Source organism: Theobroma cacao, chromosome 7 (genome assembly GCF_053813885.1).
Source record: "Theobroma cacao isolate CCN51 chromosome 7, ASM5381388v1, whole genome shotgun sequence".
Classification (NCBI taxonomy): domain Eukaryota; kingdom Viridiplantae; phylum Streptophyta; class Magnoliopsida; order Malvales; family Malvaceae; genus Theobroma; species Theobroma cacao.
The window spans coordinates 15,744,246-15,765,276 of NC_142645.1; positions in this window are offsets into that span (position 1 = coordinate 15,744,246).

Below are 21,031 nucleotides of genomic sequence, written 5' to 3' on the forward strand. Positions count from 1 at the left end.
GAAGTGGGCAGTGCATATGCCAGTAAAATGATGATGTTGTGACACTTACAATTGTGCATGTGTGGAGTGGGCAGTGCACATACCGGTAATGATGTGCGTGTGGGGAGTGCATGTTGGCTGAGGGAGGTGGTGGTATTCATGTTTATATATATATATATATACAAGCGTAGTAGAAAGTTTATGAATATAGTACGTGATTATAAAGTATGTGGAATCTTGCATGTTGAACAGTGAAAGTTGTTAAGTATATTCAAAATGATGTTTATTGCAGCAAGGAATTTGGCTACAGCGAAAATAAATTCTCGCTGCAGCCAGAAACTCTTGGGTGGTGGGGCAGTGCTGTAACTTTGACAGTGATTTTAACCACCTTCCTCTCAAAACTAGGCAAAATAGTAAACATTAAAGTCGTATCCCTACCTCTTAGCTTTCTAATGACCTAACAAGCATGTCAATTGGACTTCTGTAGTGGGAGGTATACTTAAAAAATCAAAACATATGCAAACCAAGAATGCCTTTTGCTGCAGCAAGAAACGTGTTATCATGTTGCTACCTTGCTCGATTTTTTATATAATTTTTCTTCACTCTTTTATCTTCATGATTGAGCATGGGTCTTTGCAACACTAAGAGTTTATTTACCAATGTTCGAAATAAGGGGTTTATGGCAGAAATTAAACTAAATTGCATTGTTTTCAAAACAAGTGCATCATGATTTTTAAATTTTCCTTATCAATTGCTTGTTCTCTTCCTATGTTCACTCACTGAGTTCATACTCACAGTTTTCAACTTCATGTTTTCAGATCAGGAGGTAGTTGGAACCTAGGTCAAGGTGTCCATGTGGACTAGTCTCTTTGGTAGGTATCTCAGCATTCAATAGCTGTACCTTTGCCAAGGTCGCTCCATTGGAAGTCAAGTGTCTTTATGCTATATATAGAGAAACGAAATGTAAATTTTTAAGATACTTGTCTGAGACAATATATATATATATATATATACTTGGAATGGTAACACCAATATGAGTTAGCGATGGTTAGCACCATTTTGGGGTAATATATATATATATATACATGCAAATATTTGATCATGGTAGAATATCATTCAAGTACTTACAGTTGAGATCACGAAATGTGACTTTGGGAATGCTCAATAGATTGATGAATAGGTTATATAAATAGGCTTGCTTGAACTTAGTGGCTATGCTCATTGGGTCCATACGCCGATCACGACCAGAAATTTGGGTCGTGACAATGTTGGTATCAGAGCCCTAGGTTGTCTAGGTCTTAGGACTTTTTTGTGTTGGTACAGCGGAGTGTCGGGTCTTTATGTGGGAACTTCAGTTGTGAAGTGTGAACCGCAACACATTTTATAACCAAGGTACCTCATAGATTCCTTATCTTTGAAACCACCTTTTCCTTTATATATGATTATAGAAAATGTGTTTAATAATAGGTATTTGCTCTAGTCTAGGTAAGAATGTCGCTTAAGACACGAGCTACCTCAAGATGGATGAGGGAGCAAGATGCCCCTAATGAGATGATAGATAGGCCACGGGCATCCACCTTTAGGGGTTGAGGTAGACGTGGTAGGGCCACTAGGCTAGTGAGGGTGGATACGCTTGTGAGTAGGCAAGAGGAAGGACAGTTTTCAGGTGATGCAGATAGACAACCAACCGGGGGTATTACCATTGAGGATTTGGTGGTAGGGCTACAAGGAGTCGACCGGGTTGTAAAGATGATGGCGACTCGTATGGATGATATACAAAGGATAGTGGAGGGGAGACCTACAGTACAAGAATCCCCTAGCTCCCAAAGACAGGCCAATTTCTAGCATCACGAGGTTGAAAGGGGTCATTTAAAGATTTCTCTTCCTGATTTTCTCAAGCTTAAGCCTCATCATTTTTAGGATCTGATGAGTCGGAGAAACCCCAAATTTTCTTAGATAAGATGGAGAAAATTTGTAAAGCCTTAAGATGTTCTAGTGTCCAATTAGTCGAGCTAGCCGCCTTCTAATTAGAGGACATGGCGTAAGAGTGGTATAACTCTTTAGGTAAAGGTAGACCAACAAACGCAGCACCGTTGACTTGGATTGAGTTCAGTACAGCTTTCTTGGATTGATTTTTACCACTCAGTGTATGTAATGCCAGAGTTAGGGAGTTTGAAACTCTGGTACAGGCCTCAAGTATGACAGTGTCAGAATACGACATCAAATTTACGCAGTTGGCTTGGTATGCACCCTATCTACTTTCCATTGAGGAGATGAAGATTCAGAGGTTTGTATATGGGCTAGTGGAGCCATTGTTTAGGGCTGTGGCATCTCGAGATTTTAAAACCTACTCCACAATAGTGGATTGTGCTCAGCGTATTAAGATGAGGATCAATGAGAGTAGGGCTGTGAGGGATAGAGTAAAAAGGGCCAAGATAGAGGGTTATCAAGGTCGTAGAAATTTCAACAGTGGTGTTTCATCTTCTAACCGTCAGGGTCCACAACGAGACTCACCATTGCCCCAAAAGGGAAGTGACTCACCTGGTGTTAGTATTGGGGTGGGACAGAGGACTTTCAATGCTGTAAGGTAGCAAGATTCAAGATAGGGAAGTCAAGTTATCAAACATTGCACTAATTGTGGGGGACAACATAGCGGGCGATGCTTTCGTACTCTGAGAGTTTGTTATGGGTGTGGTCAATCTGGACATATTAGGTGGAATTGCCCCATGGCTCATCAATCACAAGGTTCTGCTCACGGCTCCAGCCAGCCAACTTCTCCGCTCCTTCAGTAGCCACCTCATCTGATTAGGAGGCAAGCGGATCAAGAGGTAGAGGTGTTGCTACTTCCTCTCAAGGCAAGCCTTCTGGGTTTGGACATTAGAGTTCTGCTGGAAGGGGTCAACTAAGGGTGTTTGCTTTAACACGACAAGAGGCTCAAACATCCAATGCAGTGGTATTAGGTATTCTCTCAATCTGTAATATGAATGCTTGGGTATTGTTTGATCCTGGTGCTACCCATTCTTTTATTTCTCCATGCTTTGCATCTCGTTTGGGTAAGGATTGTGTTAGAAGAGAAGAACAGTTAATGGTGTCTACTCCTTTAATGGAGGTATTTGTTGTCGAATGGGAATATGAGTCCTGCATAGTTCTAGTCAAGGACAAGGACACTTTGGTGAATTTGGTGGTGTTAGACACCTTAGATTTTGACGTGATCTTTGGGATGGATTAGTTATCACCCTGTCATACAAGTGTGGACTGTTACCATATATTGGTTAGATTTGATTTCCCGGATGAGCCACCACTTAGTATTCAGGGGGATAGGAGTAATGCTCCAACTAATTTGATATCAGCCATGTCTACTAGAAAGCTATTAAGATAGGGTTGTTTAGGTTACTTGGGTGTCGTAAGGGTTACTCAAGCGAAGGTTGGAGATATAAGCCAAGTGTCGGTGGTGAATAAGTTGAAGGATGTATTTCCTGAGGAACTACCAGGTTTACCTCTAGAGCGAGAGATTGAATTTTGCATAGATTTGACTCTTGACACTAGACCTATATCTATATCCCTATATAGAATGGCACCTACGGAGCTTAAAGAGCTTAAGGGTCAGTTAGAAGATTTATTGGATAAAGGTTTCATCCGACCTAGCATCTCACCATGGGGAGCACTGGTGCTATTTGTAAAGAGAAAGATGGGTCGCTTAGACTGTGCATTGACTACCGATAGCTTAATAAAGTGATGGTGAAGAATAAGTACCCCTTTCCAAGAATAGATGATTTATTTGATCAACTACAACGCGCACAATGTTTCTTTAAGATAAATTTGGGATCTGGGTACCATCAATTGATGATCCAGAATGAAGGTATACCCAAGACTACATTTCGAACAAGATATGAGCACTATGAGTTTTTTGTGATGACGTTTGGGCTTACGAACGCCCCTATGGCCTTTATGGATTTGATGAACCGAGTGTTCAAGCCCTATTTGGACAAGTTCATGGTGGTATTTATTGATGACATCTTGATCTACTCGAAGAGCCGAGAGGAGCACGAGCAGTATCTTAGGATAGTGCTCCAAACTTTGAGAGAACATCGATTGTATGCCAAGTTCTCTAAGTGTGAGTTCTGGTTTGAAAGCGTTGCATTCTTGGGACATGTGGTATCCAAAGATGGGATACAAGTCGATCCAAAGAAAGTCAAGGCAGTGGAAAAGTGGCCAAGGCAAACATCAGTTACGGAGATTAGAAGCTTTTTGGGTTTGGCTGGCTATTATCGTCTTTATGTAAAGGACTTCTCCAAAATAGTCGCCCCTCTGACTAAGCTGACACGCAAGGACACGAATTTTGAGAAGCTTAAGGCATGTCTCACCACAGCTCTAGTATTAAGCCTACCGCAAGGCACAAGGGGTTACACGGTATTTTGTGACGCATCGCGGGTTAGTTTAGGGTTTGTATTAATGCAGCATGGGAAGGTGATTGCGTATGCATCAAGGCAACTTAAAAGGCATGAGCAGAATTACCCCACACACGATTTGGACATGGCAACAATCGTGTTTGCCTTAAAGATTTGGAGACATTATTTGTATGGTGAGACTTGTGAGATATATACGGACCACAAAAGCCTGAAGTATATATTTTAGTAGAGGGATCTTAATTTGCGGCAATATATGTGGATGGAGTTGCTAAAGGATTATGATTGTACTATGCTCTACCATCCCGGCAAGGTAAATGTAATGGCAAATGCCTTGAGTCAAAAATTGATGGAAAGCCTGGCACATATCTATGCAGATAGAAGATCCTTGATTAGGGAGATGCATAGATTGGGAGACATGGGTGTGCATTTGGAAGTTTTGGAGACAAATGCATTGCTAGCCCATTTTAAAGTGAGGCCTATCTTAATGGACCCGATTAAAAAAACATAAAGTAAAGATGAGTTCATAACTAAGGCCTTAGAGGATCCTCAAAGAAGGAAAGGAAAAATGTTTACTAAAGGCACAGATGGAGTATTGAGGTATGGAACTAGACTTTATGCGTCCGCTAGTGTGGATTAAGGAAAGAAATATTAGAGGAGGCACACATGGCAGCCTATGTGGTACATATAGGGGCTACAAAGATGTATCAAGATTTGAATGAGGTATATTGGTGGGAAAGACTTAAGAAAGATGTAGCTAAGTTCATCTCTAAGTGCGTGGTTTGTCAGCAGGTTAAAGTCGAGCATCAAAAGCCTGCAAGGCTACTGCAGCAATTACTAGTGCCCGAGCAGAAGTGGGAGAATATTGCCATGGACTTTGTAATGGGTTTGCCTCGAACTAATGGGGGCTACGACTTAATTTGGTATGTAGTAAATCGGTTAACGAAATCAGCTCATTTTTTTCTGGTCAAGACTACTTACAGTGTTGCCCAATATGCTCGAGTTTATGTAGATGAGATAGTACGACTGCATGGTATATAGTACGACTGCATGGTATCCCTATTTCTATAGTATCTGATAGAGGAGTGTAGTTTACTAGTAGGTTCTAGGGAAAGTTACAGGAAACTTTGGGCACTAAGTTGGATTTTAGCATGGCTTTCCACCCACAAACCGATGCCTAATCTGAACGGACAATACAAACATTGGAAGATATGTTGAGGGCCTGTGTACTAGACCTTGGGGTCAGGTGGGATCGATATCTACCCTTAGTGGAGTTTGCCTATAATAACAGTTTTCAAGCTAGCATCCGAATTGCACCATTTGAAGCATTATATGAACGGAGGTGCAGGTCACCCATTGGATGGTTAGAGGTAGGAGAGAGGAAACTCTTGGGGCCTGAGTTGGTGCAGGACACCACCGAGAAAATACGCATGATCCATCTGAGGATGTTAAGAGCACAAAGTAGACAAAAGTCCTATGTTGATAACAGACGGAGGGACTTGGAGTTTTAAGTGGGAGATCACGTATTTTTTAAGGTCTCACCAACAAAAAGGGTAATGACATTTGGCAAGAAAGGAAAATTAAGTCCTCGGTATATAAGACCTTTCGAGATCTTAGAAAGGGCTAGAGCAGTAGCATATCGTTTGGCATTACCGCCAAACCTCTCGAATATTCACCTCGTATTTCATGTGTCAATGTTTAGGAAGTATAATCCGGATCCATCGCATGTAATACAGTATGAAAATATCCAGCTGAAAGATGATTTGACCTATGAGGAGCAACCGGTAGCCATCTTGAATTGGAAAGTCAAAAAGCTCCGTTCAAAAGATGTGGCCTCAGTAAAGGTGTTATGACGAAACCACACCAGCAAGGAGGTAACGTGGGAAACCGAGGAGGAGATACGGACAAAGTATCCGCACCTCTTTAATACTTAGAGGTACGCTATCTTATACCATATCTAAATTTGAGGACTGAATTTCTTTTAGTGGGGGAGAATCTGAGACCTTGACCCTTATTGACCCGTAACTAGCAGTAGACGCGATAACACAAACTAAAGGTAATTTTGTCATTTCTTCTGGTCAGCCCTTGAAATTTGTTTTCTAATGTTATTAAGGTCCAAGTAGGCCTAAGGAATGAATGGATGAGGATAAGATAATGAAGAAGATAGAAATATCGATAATTTTCATGGTAGGGGTAAAACGATCACTTTACATCTCAGGATGAAATTTTCAAGTTTTCATGAACCCGAGTATTTCTAGACCCTTATGGACCTTGTCTTAGTGTTAAAGAAGTAAAACGATTGCATAAAAGTAATGGAAAAAACAAAATGACATAGTTAAGGGTATTTTGGTAATTTTGCTAGAAATGGATAAACTTAAGCCATCAAAATCTAAGTTTCTAGGATGTTCTTCAAATTTCTAGCACTTCTTTTTCTTCTCCTTCCTCTCCCATGTTCTCTCAGCCCCCCATGGAAGGTTGCCTCGAATTTGCAAATATTTCCTTGAGTTAACCCTGATTTTTCATGTTTTTGTGCACCATTTCTTAAAGTTCTTTGTGCTCTTCTACTTTTTCACCATAAAAGACCCTCAAAAACCTTCCACTTTTTCACCATAAAAGTGAGATTTTCATGATAGTTTGAAAGCTTTTGGAAAAGAAATTTAATTATAAAGCTACCAAGGTGAGTAGTGAAGTTGAGTTGATTTTTTTTAAGTTGTTGAGATTGGCTAGTGGCTAGATCAGTGAGTGTTTTGTAGTTGAGGTGGGTTATTCATTGTAGTGTGACTAGATCAGTGAGTGTTTTGTAGTTGAGGTGGGTTATTCATTGTAGTGTGACTAGAATAGTGAAAATATATAGTCACTTAATGGTAGATGGAAGCTAGTTAAAAGCAACTAGCAGAACATGATTTAGTGGATAGCTTTTAGAAATATAATTATGCAAATCGGGTTGGGTGTGATGTTGTTGTGATGATAGGTCCCAACGAGGCCCCACAATTCCATTTGGACCATTAGTGGAGGTTGGAATCGAGTAAAGATTCAACAAATACTGGTGAGTGAACTTGCACAAAATGTTTTTGAATTAAGGCACATGTGGTTGATTAAGACATTTTAATTGTTTTTCTATAAAATGCATGGGAACAAGCCTTTAGTGAAATGTTTTTGGTGATGTGGAACATGATTGTGATGAATCTCTGTACCTTTATATGATGCTGATATGTATATAAAAATATATGATATGTATTGCTAAGTAATTTTGTGTAATCGATGTAACCGTGCATGTGCGGAGTGGGCAGTGCATATGTCGATCGAATGATGATGTTGTGACACTTACAACTGTGCATGTACGGAGTGGGCAGTGCACATGCCGGTAATGATGTGCGTGTGGGGAGTGCATGTTGGCTGAAAGAGGTGGTGGTATTCATGTTTATATATATATATATATATATATATATACATGCGCAGTGGAAAGTTTATGAATATAGTACATGATTGTAATGTATGTGGCATCTTGCATGTTGAACAATGAAAGTTGTTAAGTATTTTCAAATTGATGTTGATTGCAGGAAGGAATTTGGTTGCAGCAAGGAATTTGGCTACAGCGAGAATGGATTCTCGCTGTAGCCAGAAACTCTCAGGTGGTGGTGCTGTGCTGTCACTTTGACAGCAATTTTGACCACTTTCTTGATGTTGATTGCAGGAAGGAATTTGGTTGCAGCAAGGAATTTGGCTACAGCGAGAATGGATTCTCGCTGTAGCCAGAAACTCTCAGGTGGTGGTGCTGTGCTGTCACTTTGACAGCAATTTTGACCACTTTCTTGTCAGAACTAGGCAAAGTGGTAAACATTAAAGTCATATCCCTGCCTCTTAGCTTTCTAATGATCTAACAATCATGTCAATTGGACATCTGTAGTGGGAGATATACTTGAAAAACAAAAACATACGCAAACCGAGAATGCCTTTCGCTATAGCGAGAAACGTGCTGTCACGTTGCTACCTTGGTCGGTTTTTGATATAATTTTTCTTCACTCTTTTATCTTCATGATTGAGCATGGGTCTTTGCAACACTAAGAGTTTATTTACCAATGTTCGAAACAAGGGGTTTAGAGAAGAAATTAAACTAAATTGCATTGTTTTCAAAACAAGTGCATCATGATTTTTAAATTTTTCTTATTAATTGATTGTTTTCTTCGTATGTTCACTCACTGAGTTCATACTCACAGTTTTTAACTTCATGTTTTCAGATCAGAAGGCAGTTGGAACCTAGGTCAAGGTGTCCATGTGGGCTCGTCTCTTTGGTAGGTATCTTGGCATTCAATAGCTGTACCTTCATCAAGGTCGCTTTACTGGAAGTCGAGTGCTATATATACGTAAAGGAAATGTAAATTTTTAAGATACTTGTCTTTGACAATATATATATATATACTTTGAATGGTAACGCCATTATGAGTTGGTGATGGTTAGCACCATTTTGGGGTAATATATATATATACATGCGAATATTTGATCATGGTAGAATATCATTCAAGTACTTATAGTTGGGATCATGAAATGTGACTTTAGGAATACTCAATAGATTGATGAACAGGTTATATAAATAAGCTTGCTTGGACTTAGTGGCTATGCTCATTGGGTCCATGTGCCGCTCATGGCCCGTAATTTGGGTCGTGACAATGGTCTTCCAAAGTGGCTTCAACTATAGACATTTTACAATCGTTTGAGTGGTCATGTTTGGATTACCATTGATGTTGTTGCATGAAGAGTTTTAATGGCTAAATCAATTGGTGAGGCATATGATTTGTTGGACGAGATGGCTACAAATAACTACCAGTGGCCAACCGAGTGATAAATGCATAGGAGAATGATTGGAATTCATGATGTAGATGCTTTTTCGGCATTATCTGAGCAGGCAGCAACTCTAACCAAGACACTAGAATCTTTTGATATTAACTCCATTCAAAGTCTTTTTGTAGCTTTCGAATATTATGCAGATCATCATGCAAGCCATTAATGTCCAAGTTTGATAAAAATAATGAAATTTGTGGGGAATAGAGAGTAGAATAGCCCTTACTCTAACACTTACAATCTAGGGTGGGGAAACCATCCAAACTTCTCTTTGGCCAATAATCAAGGATCATCCTCAACTTTAAAATGCACCTTCGAGATTCCAAAAGCAAGCAAGAGTGCTTATATTAGAAAAGAAGCCAACTATGGAGGATTTGTTAAGTCAATACATGACATAGACTAATAGCATCATCCAAAGTCAAACAGCATCACTATGAAACCTCAAGATTCAGGTTGGTCAACTTGCCAACTTATCTACCAACAGAGCTTAAGGGACCTTACCTAGTGATACTGAAGTGAATTTTAGGAGAGAAGGTAAGGAACAAGTTATATCAATCACCCTAAGGAGCGAAAAAGAGGTGAGAATAGTGTTACAAAAGCCAAACTTCAAGATAAGTGTTTTGAGAATGAATTAGTGATTGAGACAATTGATCACCAAAACCAAGAGAAGGAAGCAAAGGCAAGCTTACCACTATCAACAATTTGTCACGACCCAAATTCCAGGTCATGACCGGCGCAAGGACCCAATTGACGTAGTCCACTAAGCCCAAGCAAGCCTATTAATCTGACATGTTCATTATTCCATCATAAACTACTAAGTCATATATCATAACTTAGAATCAAAATAATATTAAGCATTGCCACTTCATACTGGCATACCAAACAAGTGTACATACACTATCTACACATTTATCTTAATAATTCACATTAGGTTCATCTATACACAACAAAAGGAGACTCGATGTCTAGCGGAGAGACTCAAATGAATGTACAGCTACTGAATGCCTAGACACCTACCAAAAAATGGATACAAGCCCACGAGGACACCTCGTCCTAGTTACCGACTGTCTCTTAATCTGAAAACATGAAGTTGAAAGCAGTGAGCATAAACTCAGTGAGTGAACAAGACGGAAACAAGCATACCATAAGGAATGTTTATCGAAATCATGATCCACTCATTTTCTCAAAACAATGCAATTTGTTCTAGATCTTAGTAGAACCCCTCATGTAAACCCCTAATGAGTAAATCACTTAATAGATTCATACTTAACTATGGTACCAAAGAATTAGAAAATATAGCAAAACCCACAAGTTAGCCAGAATGGATAGAAAGTTTCTCGCTGCAGCGAACTTCATTCTCACTGCAACGAGAACCAGGTCTGGTGAAGGCCCTCAAACCCGAGAGTTTCTCGCTGCAGCGAGAGTCAGAACATCAAGGAAAAAGTCTCATTTTCCTTTAAAACAAGCCATCCTGCTAAAATAACAATAGCAACAAGTAACACATGTAAACTCCTCAAATTTCAACAAATCAAATGCTCACATATTTGCATTTACAACCATATACCATATATATATATATATATATATATCCATCATCATATACACACTCCCATCATCATCATCTTCTATGCAACGGCTTATGTGCACTCCTACTCGCACATAGCCGGGTCAGCAATGGCTTATGTGCACTCCCACTCGCACATAGCCGGGTCCACATCAACATGCAAAGAAACATCCAATGCATATCATGCATTTTATCATATTGTGATAACACATAAACCATTGTATAGCACATTTTCACAATATAAAATCATTTTACTAAAAGCTTGTTCCCAAGGTACATTTTCTAAGACAAGTTGGATAGAATCTTTCATATTCCCCAAAACAAGTTTGAAATGCAAGTCCACTCACCGGTATTTGTTGAGCCTCTAGCCGACTCTTAATTCCCTTAATGATCTAATTGGGGTGATGGGGCTTCATTAGCACCTACCATCAAATTAACATTTCCATAATGTCAATTTACATACTATAAACCTTAAAAGCTATGTTTTAGCTAGCTTTCAGTTGCCATTTAAATGGCCATCCATTTTCACTTTCCTATCACTCCAAAGTGAATTAACAATCTTAACTACAAAATATTCACATATCAAATGTCTAGTCATTCTCAATACTTAAAACCCAATACTAGTTTACTACTCACCTTGATAGCTTTCTAACTTTGAACTTATTTCCAAAAGCTCTCAAGCTATTAAGAAAGCTTCCTCTTTCTCTGTTTAAAACACCTACCTAGTGAAAGAGTATGAAAACAAGATTTTCATCATTTTCAAGGGTTTTAAAATGAGAGAGTGGAAGAATACAAGGGTTCTAGTCAAAAGAGCACCAGGGTATGAAAATTAGAGCTAGAGAGAGAAAGTTATGAAAGCTTCACATCAAGTTTCCATGGAAGAATTGAAGAAACGTGAGAGGGAAGAGAACAAGAAGAAGAAGCTACTGGAAATCCCAAGAAGTTGCTAGAACGAGAGGATATTTATGGCCCAAGCTTATCCACTCCCTTGGAAATTAAAAAAATGCCCCTTCACAAATTAGCTTAATCCTTGAAATCCCACACTTTTTCTTCAACTTTCCCACCTAGGGTTTGTGTTCTTTCCTTTCTTCTTCACTTCATGCTTTGGCCAGCCATATGGGTGAGACTAAGAGAGTTTTAAATAGATTTTACAAGGAAATTCTAGCATAATCTAAGCTTGACACATGGCATGTTTCCATTAGTCCATGTGTAATACTTATCCATTAAGTAATCTCTCTCCACCACATAAAATGTTTCAATTATCAACAATGTAAAATGTTAATGGCTGAAATCCATGGTCATGATAAGTGTCAGGTGGTGTAAAATTCTAAAAATTCCCATTTTATCCTCGAGTGACAAAATTACCATTTTACGTCTAGAACATGAAAATCATCAAAATTTTTATTTCCTTGTCATTTCACCCTTATTTTCATCATTCATTTATGCTTTAGGCCTACTTAAGCCATAATATTGTTTAAAACTTACTTTTATGGGCTTATTGAGAAAATGACAAAATTACCCCTGATTAGGGATATCGCGTATATTTCTATCTACGAGTCTATAAAGGTCAAGGTCTCACACATTTCCTCAATGCCTTTAGAAACAAAAACTTGATAGGCACTTCCAAAAGTTTTTTGAGGTATTCAAAAAGCTTCACATCAATATCCTTTTCTCGTAAGCTTTGGAGCAAATGCCATCATATGTGAAGTTTTTGAAGGACAATGTGATGAAGAAGAGGAAATTAGAAGATTTCAAGACGGTTACACTCACTAAGGAGTGCAATGCGTTAATCTAGAACAAGCTTCCACCAAAGCTTAAAAACCTAGGAAGGTTTTCTATCACTTTCTCCATTGCTAATGCTAATTTTTTTAAAGCTTTGTGTGATTTAGGTGTTGATGTCTCAATTATTCCTGTGTTTGTTGCTAGGAGGCTGGGATTGAAGGAGATTCAACCTACTATATTCAAATTGTAGTTAATAGATAGGACAATAAGGAAATCCTTTAGGATTATAAAGGATGTCTTGATTAAGGTGGGGAAATTATACATTCTAGTGGACTTCCTTATACTCGAGATTAAAAAGGATCAAAAGGTTATGATTATACTAAGACGTCCATTCTTGGCCACTACAAGCGCACTCATCGATGTAAAAGAAGGTAAAATACCTTTCAGAGTTGGGGAGGAGGTAGTTGACTTTACTATTTTCAATACAACTAAAAATCCTTCATGTTGGGATTCGACCTCATGCTAAAGCATGAAAATAATTAAGAAATTAAAAATATAACACAATAGAAAAATAGAATAAGCATTTAATTAAAGAAACTATCAAATCTCTTAAGATCAATGATTGTGTTTTTCATGTAATTTTTAAATTAATTATAAACATTTACAAGTTTAAGTATTATATACTTTGCTCTAGATATCGAAATTAGGAGATAATTAAATCCAAAAGGCTTGTGATGAAGCAAGTAACGCAAAAAGAAAACAAATCAATCTGAAATCAAAATCTTTGCTTCTTCACCTTTAAGATTTGTAAAATCTTCAGACACCCAAGTGTTAGGCCTCTAACAGTAGTCCACATAGTGACCAAATAAGACATTTTCAAAGGTAGAATTTTACTTATTCTATCAAGTTTTGTTTTTAAAATAAAAAGACAAAAAATTCTTATCGAATCTTATTTCTGTTAGACAAAGAAAACTATTTTTTCTTTCCTTATTTTTATGAAATGCCTAAGAAGTAGCTAGAGGCTTAGAGTTTTAGCTAGCTAACATAACATATTTATATAGCCAAACTAAGTTGTAACTCTAGATACAATAGTTATATTTTAATTCAATTAAGTCCTTGTAAACTTAATTAATTTTCCACTTTATTTTGGTCTATTCTAATTAAGTCCAACTTAATTTATTATCCTTATTTAATCCCAATCATGTCACTTAATGTGTCTGATTGATTAAGCTTATAACATGTTGGCAATAAATATAAATCCTAATCAACTTTCAATTTGAAAATTGATTTATATTTATAGATCATGAGTGGCCTATAGCAATAGATCATGACCAACCAAATGTTGGAGAGTCAATTAAAGAATTTGACAAAGTCCTTCAATGATAAGCCTCTCAGTGCAATACAGTCCTTTCATTAAACATCCCAAATATGTCATTAAGCATTGGTCTGTGTCTACCTATCACATTCTATATTAGTTCTCATAATTCAAGACTAACCTTATGAATTTAGGAAACTAACTTTCCTCAAATTCATCCTACTTTGACCAAAGACTTTATACAGGTTTATCAAGAATTGAGAACAAGTGAGATACATCCTTTCATATCAATTGGGGTGATGAATCCTCTTTTGAAAACTCATTCACCTTTGCATGCTTCATGGCATATCCGAAAACACCTTGCTCAGGCATTTAGTCTCCTCCAAACTCATAGGGGTTAAATCAAAGTATGTCATTCCCTACACAAGATGACTCAATATCTCAAGTTTGAGGACTAGTTGCACAATTATCACATGAGAACATATTCCATAGACACTTGAGTGAAATACCAAATAGAGTTTTCATAGTAGGTCATGTTCAGTGAACTTGTTCTTTAACAAGCACCCACATGTTATCCTTAAGTTTCTCTTATACTTCAATCTATGAGATCGATTGCTTACTTTCCAAGTAAAGAGGCTTAACATGTACCAGTCTATAAGCATTATCAATGCTCAGTCTTGACAATACAATGACCACGAACGATTGTAGGAACATGGCTTTGATGCATAGTGATCTCATAATTGTAACAACTTTACAATTCTTTTACAAGACCTTTATGTTCCATGGGCTTCATCCAATTTTTTTTTAAGCACATGGGCTTCATCGAATTAGTACTTAACAACTCTTTATTATTGCACTAACATGAAGGAAAATCTTTATCACATATAGTTATGTGATTAAGTATGCATTAAATGACAATCTATACCCCTTGACCAATCCAATTGGCTTAAAGGCATATACCAACACTTCAACCATAGATAATTGCTATAAAGTATACCTAATTAATGAAGATAAAGGTACTCCTACTCCTACTCCGCCACCTATAAGTAAGCCAACATTAGCTCGTGAGTCAAAGCCACTGCCATCAAATGTGAAAACTAAGCAATGTTATGACAAGCATAATTCACCACCTTCGAGTGATCTTGATTTTGAGGTTGGACAACAAATAGTACTTTCTAGTTCACACAACCATTTTTTACCAAGGCAACTTTAACCATGTTGGTGGATAACCTTTAAAGTGGTAAAAGTTTTACCTTCTAGCTATATTGAGATTTTTAGTATGCTCACAAAAGCATTCAAAGTAATGAAAGAAAGATTCGAGCATTATTACCGTGATGAAGAAGACAAAAAAAGGGTATCATAATTAAGCTAGTGACTATAAAGACGCTTATTGGGAGGCAACCCAAACTATAATTTTTCAAATTAGTTGTTATTTTAGTTAGTTTTTATTTTTCTATTTAAATAAGTAGTTATAACATATCCCTAGCTTGTTTGTTGAGTATGCAGGTTTGGAAAGCATGAAGACAAGGAAAAAGAAACTTAGAGTTTTCAATGCACTACCACTATTGATAAGGGAGTTATTTTTCTTATTCTTTTTAGCTTTTCACATCGAGGACAATGTGCAATTTAAGTTTTGGGGGAAGGTTTTATTGTTATTAGTTGTGATATTTTTAGGTTATTTTATTTTCGTTAATTTTTTTAACTTTATGCTTGTTTTAAAAACTTGAACTAGATTTAATTGTGCCAATTTCTTTTAATTTACCTATCCAATGATGAGAATTTAGTTATATTCTATTTTGATTCTTTGATGCATGCGAATATTGTTCGAGTGTTATGTAAATTTTTATACTAAGTTTTATTGTTAGGATGAAATTTCTACAATTTGAGCACCATATCTTTTGCCTAGATTCATTATGCATATTTAGAGAAAGTCTATGTGAATGTGAATTTTTGAATTATGTATTGGGTTCTAGAATTTGTTTGAGTATCTCGCGATTCAAAATCCTAGGCTATACTTAGTTAAGAAGATGATTTGGCCATATTTGGACCGATTGGGGTTTTTAGCTTTCTTTTACATAATTTATCTTTAGTTGCCCCATTTAAACCTAATGAAACCTTTCTTTGTTTGAACACTTATTTTTTAGCTTATGCCCTTAAATAAATAATTCCAATTTTTCATTCCTCATTCCTAATTGCATAAGTAAATTTAGGAAGTATTAGGAGCCAAATAATGAAAAAGGTAGTAAAGATGAAAAATGATGAAATGTTCAAAAGTATGTTTATATTCATTTCACTACCCAATACAATGAATAAGTTTAAGGGTGTGAAATTGAGAAAAAGAAAAATATTGAAGTGTTGAATAAAAAAAAGAAAAAAAAGGTTTATTAGGTGAAGGAAAATAAAACTCTTAATAGGTCCTAGATTGACAGAGTGCTTAAGTTGATTTGAGTTACACACTATTCTATCAGACCTTGACCTTAGCCATACATTACAGGCTCATTCAAGTCTTATTGATCCTTAACTTAGTGTTAGTCTCCATTAGTGGAGAGAGAGATGAAAAGCAAACTTATGGAACTCAATTATTAATTTGACTTTTACACAAACATAAACTTATCTGAATTGTATAATGTTCTAGGTGGAAAGTTTGCACACACATACATGAAAATCCATTTGACAATAAGCTTGCACTAGGATTACAACATGAACTTGAATAATATTTGTGTGTTTCTTAGAGTTGAGAATATGGATTAACTTTTAAGGATATTAAAGGTGATTAATGAGTTGGTGCAATTCATTTCTAGTTAAAAGTTTTTCTTCATTTGCGTTATCTCATTTTATTTCATGTTTGCTCAAGGACTAGCAAAGTCTTAAGCTTGGGAGGCTATAACTCTATTATATTGAGTTATTCTGAAACATTTTGGGGCTTAAGTATTTAGATTTGAGAGATTCTAAGTTCATATTTTAACATTTTAAGTGTTTTTCTAATTTAAGTTATATTATATGTTGATAGTTACTTTAATTTATTTTGGTTTAATTTTACTTTATCTTGCTTTAATTTATCTAAGAATAGTTATTGTTGATTTCTCTCATGGCTTTTGTAGGATATTTGATAAGAAAGGCTTACTTGAGTTAAAATCACATACATATGGTGAAGGCTTTATTCATATGTACAACAGTATTTTAAGGATAACATGAGCTATAGTAGTTCAATTGATGTGATTCTTGATCAATTGGGAAAGCTAAGAGAAGGGGCTACATTTTTCATGTTTACCACTTTGCCTAATTCATATTAGATCAAGGTAAAAATCACATTGAAATACACTAGACAGTTGTAGTTCTCCACAAGGTGGTATGTCGATTGAAGGTTGTGGCCTTGAGTTACTCTAGGTTGTAGTGCTAAGGGAGTTAAGGCTGCAATGCTGGGTAAAGCATGACCATGACACTAGACAAATGGAGTGCATCATACATTTGCCCAAGGTCCAAGCACCGCAAGCCACTAACAACATAATGGAGCCATGACATCAAGGAAGCATGACAGCGATGCTGCATTGCTTTTCGAAAATAAGTTTTTTTTGAGAATATGGAAATTAGGTTTATTTAAAACTATTTAGAGGAGCATTTTCTGAGCATTTAGGAAGGAGAATGGTAGCAGCTTTTCTGGAGATTTTGAGCAAAGAATCAAGCAAGAGAATAAAAGCAATTGAGAGAGATTCGAGATCAACAAAGCTTCAACATTGTCTTATTTCTCTCTTTTGTGTTATACTTATTTTCTTTGTTTGAATTCATGGCTAAATTTATTTGGCAAATGTTTCCTTTAAATAACATGGACTAATTTGTTTTTCTAGGATTATGGTGGATTTCAAAATGTAGTTTGAATATTAGTTTCTGTTTTTTTTATCATGAATGGATTTAGTTTAGCTTATTCAATTTTTTTCTTAATGCCTTCAATTGCCTAATCAACAATTAATTGATTTGTGAATCTAATTGATAATCGATAGAGAGATTTTAGATTGGACTAGTGTATGTTTACGTTACTTAGGTGATCTAATTTGTCATTCAAGTATACATACACCAATTGCCATACATAGCCAAATTAGGACACTAGCTTAATGAACTTAATTTAATTGATTCTTATAGACATGCAGTGAACTTATTAAGTTAGATATTTATGCAAGCATCTCAATAAAGACTTGTACATAGTCTTGGATTATAGGTTACGAAAACCACCAAATAAGATAAATAATAAGAGAAGTTGCATTAGATTATGTGTTGAATGAACCTGTTGTCACGACTTGATTTTTGAGCCGTGACCAGTGCATGGACCCAATGGGCATAGCCCACCAAGCCTTTGCAAGCCTACTTATATAATCTTACTCATCAATCCATCAACTATTCTTCAAGTCATTTTTCATACTTCTAATGTATAAGAACCTAATTAATATGTTATAGCAATCAAAACTGCATTTCACATTAACCCAAATAATGTTAACCATTGCCACTTATGGTGGCTTACCAATCAAAATATACATATGCTCTAAGGCTTGCATTTTAGTTCTTTACATCACATGTACGTATTTACAAACAAAATGACTCTGGGTGTAATACCTCGTATTTTGATACGGTGGCTAATAAAGTTTACGGATGCCAATTGAGGTTGATTGTTGAGCTCAAAGGGTAATTCAAAAGTCAACCTGTGAAATCTCGATCTCCATAAACACATAACTAGAAGTAGAAAGGATCATGCGGACCAAGGGTAATTTCGTAATTTCTCTTGGTGAGCTTTTACAAGTGAGTTTTTGATGCTATTAAGGTCTAAATAGGCCTAACGAATGAATGAATGATGTTTATGATGGTAAAATAAATGAAGAAGATAAAAATAATGATAAGTTCCATGGTAAGGGCAAAATGGTCATTTTGCATCTAGGGTCTAAATTTTTAAGTTTCATGAACCCTGAGTACCTTTAGACTATTATGGACTGTGTTTTGGTGTCAAAAGAGCAAAAAGGTTGCACAAAGGATGGGAGGAAGACAAAGCCACTATGTTAAGGGCATTTTGGTAATTTTGGTGGAAATTTAGATTAACTTGAGGCATAAATATCTAAGCTCCAGCAACTTTCAGCAGCTTCTCCTTCTTCTTCTTCCTCCCTTTTCATGTTCCTTTTATCCTCCATGGAAGCTTGCTTTGCAACTTCCATAACTCTCTCTCTCTAACTCTAATTTTTATGCTTTTATGCACTTTTTCATAAAACCTTTGTGCTCTTTCACTCTCTCACTTTAAAACCTTTGAAAAATCTTACTTCTATACTTCCTCTCACTAGCTGGAAGTTTAGAGAGAAAAAGAGGGATTTTCCATATGGCTTGAGTATTATTGAGAAGGAATTCACTAAAAATCGAACAAGGTGAGTAATGAATGAGGATTGATTTTAGGTTGTTGATAATGGCTAGTAATTGGATTTGTGAGTTGTTTTATTGTTGAGGTTTGTTTATTCATTTCTACTGCTACTAGAGTAGAGAGAATAGATAGCTAATCAAAAGGTAATTGGAAGCTAGTTAGGAATAACAAGTAGTGATTGATTTAAGATATAGCTTTTAGAAATGTATTTATGCAAATTGGGTTGGTAGTGATGTTGTGTGTGTGTGATAGGTTCCAACGAGACCTCACATGTCTGTTTGAAATAATAATCGAAGTTAGAATCAATTAAAGAATCAATAAGACCGTGACTGAACTTGCATTTCAAAATGGTTTTGGGAATGTGAATGTATTTGCACAAAACCTTTGAATGATTTTATCCAATTTTTTTTCTTAAAACGGGTGCCTTAGGAACAAGCCCTTGATAAATTGTTTCTATTTTGTGACATGTGGCTGTTATGGATTCTTGTACTACTACATTATGTTGATATATATATATATATATGTTATGCATTGATGGTAGATATTGTGTGATAATGATAACCGTGCATGTGCACGATGTGGGGGGATGCACATGCCGGTGATGACGGTGGTGAGGGAGTTGGATGATGAGAGTCCCCGTGTGCACGATGTGGGGGGATGCACACGAAGACTCTGGCTATGTGTACGATGTGGGGGGTTGCATATGAGTCAGCTGAGACGATAGTGGTATTGGTGTTTATCTATGTATATATGTGTATAAATGTTTATGAAATAAAAGCTCATGAGTATGGTGTATGATTGTAATGCATGTGAAAAATTGGCATGTTGAAATTGGTATGATGAATCTTGAGAATTTTCCATTTTCTTGCAAATTGATTTTATTGCAGCACAAAATGGATTTTTAGTGCAAAGGAGGTCCTTTTTCATTTAGGTGCCCTACTTCTCGCTGCAATGAGAAAGCATTCTCGCTTTAGCAAGAAACATTCTGCTTTGGCAGCCAGCAACTCGCTGCAGTGAGAAACTCTAAGGTTTAAAGGCAATGCTTTTACTTTGATGAAAATTTTGACCACTTTCCCGTCTGAACTGGGAAAAGTGGTAAACGTCAAAGTTATAGCCCTACATCTTATGTTTCTAATGATCAAAAAATTAGGTCAATTGGACTTCTGTTACGGGAGATATGTTAAAAAACTGAAACACATGCAAACAGACACTGTTTCTCACTTCAGTGAGAAACTTTTTGTTTTAGGTGCCTGAATCTCACGACAACGAGAATGAACTTCACTGTAGTGAGAAACTTGCTGCCATGCTTCCTACCTTGCTTGACTTTGACATATTTTTCACCCATTTAACTTCATGGATTGATCTTATGTTTTTGTAACACTATGAGGTTATTAATCAAAGTTTGAAATGATGGGTTTTTAGTAAGAAACTATATCAATTGCATTATTTTTGAAACAAGTGCATCATGATTTCTAAATTCTTCCTATTGATTGCTTGTTCCCTTTTTATGTTCACTCACTGAGTTTTATACTCCCGTTTTTAAACTTTATGTTTTTAGATTTGGAGGCAGTTGGGATCTAGATTGAGTCGCACACATATGCTCGCCTTCTTGGTAGGTACTATGGCATCTCAGTAGTTGTATCTTCACCCAGAGTCACTCTGCTGATGGTCAAGAGTCTTATGCTTGTGTACATGCATAAGCAATGAAGACCACTAAGATTCATGTTCAAAATCAAATATGTATATTTGATTACTGAAGCCACTGTAAGGTGGGAAATGAGTGATACTATGTTAGCATAATACAATTGTGAGTG